The sequence below is a fragment of the Nycticebus coucang genome, chromosome 4, assembly GCF_027406575.1.
Source record: "Nycticebus coucang isolate mNycCou1 chromosome 4, mNycCou1.pri, whole genome shotgun sequence".
Taxonomy (NCBI): Eukaryota; Metazoa; Chordata; class Mammalia; order Primates; family Lorisidae; genus Nycticebus; species Nycticebus coucang.
Window position 1 is genome coordinate 40,417,264 of NC_069783.1, and position 4,963 is coordinate 40,422,226.

Sequence of the window (4,963 nt, forward strand, 5' to 3'; positions counted from 1 at the left end):
CCAGAGCCACCTGTGTACTAGGCACCCAGCTGCCAGGAGCAGCAACTAGGTTGCAAGACCACGTTCCAATGTCCGGTCCATGACTTTCAGGACAGAAATTACATGGTCTTTTAAGAGTCTCTCAGCAACACACTCAGACTATGAAAATTCACAGAAATGGCTATGGAAACAAGAGTTCCAAAGTATGACATTCATATGAGACTGATCCATCACTCCCTCACCAGAGACCATCCCAAACCACCACCTGGGTATCCAAGTGCAAGCTGTGATTAAGAGTAGAGGATCCAAGAGCTCAACCGCATGGGTTTGAATCCCAGCTCTCTCATTTATTATCTGTGTGACCTTGGGAAAAGGTCTCTGTGCCTCAATTCTATCATCTGTAAAATCTAGATAATAATAGTAACCTTTAGCATTGGTTACTGTGAAGATTAAATGAGATAATTCATGCAGAGAACTTAGCAGAATGTTCTCTGTTATTGTTCTCTAAATTCTTAGAAAGTGTTCCCTATTATTAAGGAGTTGAATTCACCAGAAGCCTGCTTGACAAGACTAGAATCAGAACAAAGAGCCCTTGAGAAGATTGTTCCCCTGAGAGTGGGAGATGTCAATGAATATCCCTCATCCCCCACATCAAGGGACACCCTCTAGTCACCAGTCTGTACTTGCTCTTCTCATCCAACACCCCCACCTCACCCCCAGGGCCAGGCTGGAGAAGGTTGACACATCTTGCTTCTCTGAACCCTTTTTTCCTTGTGAACTACCTCTTATCTGTCTATTTTTTTCTTTCCATTTAAAGTGCAGTGTCTTCCCATAGTCCTGGTACACATTATACCTCCACCCCACCCCACTCGGTGTTGATTCAATTAGAACCACTCTCCGAGCTTTGGCTGGGGCGCCCAAGGTCAGAGCCCATGTGCAGAAATCACATTACTTTCCCTATGAATCACAACCCATCATTTCACATTGGTGTCAGCAAGATTTAAATCTTCCAATAAAAGCTACACATTCATTTTACAGTTGTATAGTTCCTGCCCTCTTTTTTTTTTTCAGTTTAGGGCACATGTAAATAGGTTCATTACACTATTTGTTCCTTACTTATGAACCTTACTTTAGGTTCATTACACTATTTGTGTCTCACAACGGAAACAATACATGTTTGCATATTTTTTCACACGACCGGTGAATCTGCTGAGGTAGTCCATGTTAACTCCTTTAAGCTCAGTTTTTTTACTTAGCTGAAAATTGACTAATTCCATTCTGACCATGTGTTTTTGAATGACTGGCCTTGGAAATCTCCAAGCCAAACTAGGTCTTTTTCCAGGATATGCATGATGGCATTTCCATCCATGCACATCTGCATAAGCTTGGAGCCTAGAGGTCATTCTTGATACCTTGTCTTCCTTGCATGATATAAACAATTCATCGTCAAGCTTGTAGCTCCTGAATTGTCCCTTGAATCCGTCCACTTCTCTCCATCTTCAATGCCTCCACCCTAGTTGAATCTACCTTAGTTTCTGAGCAAGACTATAATAATAGCCTCCTCACTAGTCTCCCTGCATTCTTCCTGGCACCCTGATCCCGATACTCCACATTCTTTCTCTTTCTCTCTCTCTCCTCTATTTCTCTTCTCTCTCTCCCTTTCTTTAGAGGCAAGGTCTTACTGTTGCCCTGCTGGGGAATGCCCTGGCAATCATAGCTCACTGTAACCTCAAACTTCTAGGCTCTATGTACCATCCCACCCCAGCCTCCTGTGAAGCTGGGACTATAAGCACTACCACATCTGGATAATTTTTAATTTTTTTTTAGATATGGGGGTCTTTCTATGTTGCCCAGGCTGATCTCAAACTCTCAGCCTCAGGTGATCCTCCCACATCAGCTTCCGAAAGGGCTGGGAAGTCTTTGTACCCAGCCTTCCATCTTCTTTTTTTCTTCTCCATTCTTTGGTTTAATCAACATTTATTTTTTTATTGTTAAATCATAGCTGTGTACATTAGTGCAATCAAGGGGCACAATGTGCTGGTTTCATATACAATCTGAAATATTCTCATCAAACTGTTCAACGTAGCCTTCATGGCATTTTCTTAGTTATTGTATGTAGACATTTGTATTCTGCATTTAGTAAGTTTCGCCTGTACCCATTCTAAGATGCACCGTAGGTGTGGCCCCACCCATTACCCTCCCTCCTCCCTTCCCTTTCCTTACCCTTTCCCCATAGTCTTGTGCTATAGTTGGGTTATAGCCTTCATGTGAAAGCTATAATTTAGTGTAGCCCTTCATAGTAGGGCTGAGTACACTGGATACTTTTTCTTCCATTCCTGAAATACATTGCTAAGAGGAATATGTTCCAGCTCCATCCATGTAAACATGAAAGAGGTAAAGTCTCCATCTTTCTTTAAGGCTGCATAATATTCCATGGTATACATGTACTACAATTTGCTAGTCCATTCGTGGGTCGATGGGCACTTGGGCTTCTTCCATGACTGAGCAATTATGAATTGGGCTGCAATAAACATTCTGGTACAGATGTCTGTTATATTGTGATTTTTGGTCTCTGGGTATAAACCTAGTAAAGGAATTATAGGATCAAATGGCAGGTCTATTTTTGGGTCCCTAAGTAGTCTCCAAACATCCTTCCAGAAGGAACGTATTAATGTGCATTCCCGCCAGCAGTGTAGAAGTGTGCCCTTTCCTCCACATCCATGCCAACGTCTCTGGTTTTGGGATTTAATTTTGTGGGCTACTCTTTCTGGGGTTAGGTGATATCTCAAAGTAGTTTTGATTAGCATTTCTCTGATGATTAAGGATGATGAGCTTTTTTCATGTGTTTGTAGATCGTGCATCTGTCTTCTTTAGAGAAGTTTCTCTTCAAGTCCCTTGCCCACCCTGAGATGGGATCATGTGTGCTTTTCTTGCTAATACGTTTGAGTTCTCTGTGCATTCTGGTTATTAGACCTTTATCGGAGGTATAACCTGCAAATATTTTCTCCCATTCTGAGGGCTGTCTGCTTGCTTTACTCACTATGTTCTTGGCTGTGCAGAAGCTTTTTAGTTTGATCAGGTCCCAGTAGTGTATTTTTATACTGCTTCAATTGCCTAGGGAGTCCTCCTCATAAAATATTCACCCAGGATGATTCCTTCAAGAGTTTTCCCTGCACTTTCTTCAAGTATTTTTATAGTTTCATGTCTTAAGTTTAAATCTTTTATCCAGTGAGAGTCTATCTTAGTTAATGGTGAAAGGTGTGGGTCCAGTTTCAATCTTCTACAGATTGCCAGCCAGTTTACCCAGCACTTTTGTTAAATAGGGAATCTTTTCCCCACTGAATGTTTTTAATTGGCTTGTCAAAGATCAAATAACAGTAAGTAGCTGGATTCATCTCTTGGTTCTCTATTCTGTTCCAGACATCTACTTCTCTGTTTTTGTGCCAGTACCATGCTGTTTTGATCACTATTGATTTATAGTACAGTCTCAGGTCTTAGCGTGATTCCTCCTGCTGTGTTTTTATTGCTGAGTAATGTTTTGGCTATTCGAGGTTTTTTTCTGATTCCATATAAAAGTATTAAGTATTAATTTTTCAGTATTATGAATAATTAATACTTTCATAATAATTATTAATAATATTTTCAGTATTATTAATACTTAATATTAAGTATTAATTTTTCAAGATCTTTAAAATATGACAATGGAGTTTTAATAGGAATTGCATTAAAATTATATATTGCGAGCTGCCATCTTGCGTCTCCACGTGTGTACGCTTAAACTCAGCTGGTCCACCCGAGACCCCCTGAGCACCAACCCAAGTCCCCCGCGCAGCCCCCTTTACGCTCCGACAAGATGAAAGAAACTATCATGAACCAAGAGAAACTTGCCAAACTACAGGCACAAGTGCGCATTGGTGGGAAAGGAACTGCTCGCAGAAAGAAGGTGGTTCATAGAACAGCTACAGCAGACGATAAAAAAACTTCAATTCTCCTTAAAGAAGTTAGGGGTAAACAATACCTCTGGTATTGAAGAGGGGAATATGTTTACAAACCAAGGAACAGTAATCCACTTTAACAACCCTAAAGTTCAGGCATCTTTGGCAGCAAACACTTTCACCGTTACAGGCCATGCTGAGACAAAGCAGCTGACAGAAATGCTACCCAGCATCTTAAACCAGCTTGGTGCAGACAGTCTGACAAGCTTGAGGAGGCTGGCTGAAGCTCTGCCTGAACAATCTGTGGATGGAAAAGCACCACTTGCTACTGGAGAGGATGATGATGATGAAGTTCCAGATCTTGTGGAGAATTTTGACGAGACTTCCAAGAATGAGGCAAACTGAATTAAGTCAACTTCTGAAGATGAAACTTGAAGTTACTGGGAGCTGCTATTTTATATTATGACCACTTTTTAAAATTGTTTTTGTTTATGGATCTAATAAAATCTAGATCTCTAATATTTTTAAGCCCCCCCCCCCAAAAAAATTATATATTGCTTTGGGTAGTATAGACATTTTAACAATGTTGATTCTTCCCAGCCATGAGCATGGTATGTTTTTCCATTTGTTAACATCTTCAGCTATTTCTTTTCTTAAAGTTTCATAGTTCTCTACGTAGAGAACTTTCATGTCCTTTGTTAGGTATACTCCGAAATATTTTGTCTTCTTTGGCACTAATGTGAAAGGAATAGAGTCCTTGACTGTTTTTTCGGCTTGGCTATTTTTGGTATATATAAAGGCTACAGATTTATGGGTGTTGATTTTGTAGCCTGAGACATTGCTGTATTCCTTGATCACTTCTAAAAGTTGTGTAGTAGAATCCCTAGTGTTTTCCAGATATACGATCATGTCATCTGCGAAGAGTTAAAGCTTGATCTCTTCTGACCCTATGTGGATACCCTTGATCACCTTTTCTTCCCTAATTTCAATGGCTAAAATTTCCATTACAATGTTAAATAGCAATGGAGACAATGGGCAACCTTGCCTGG

At 40.4% G+C, this 4,963-nt stretch overlaps 1 pseudogene; it reads left to right on the top strand.

Moving 5' to 3' along the window:
* The first annotated feature begins 3,781 nt into the window (after nt 1–3,781).
* Nucleotides 3,782–4,441, top strand: LOC128583723 (transcription factor BTF3-like; annotated as a pseudogene).
* The last annotated feature ends 522 nt before the right edge of the window (nt 4,442–4,963 follow it).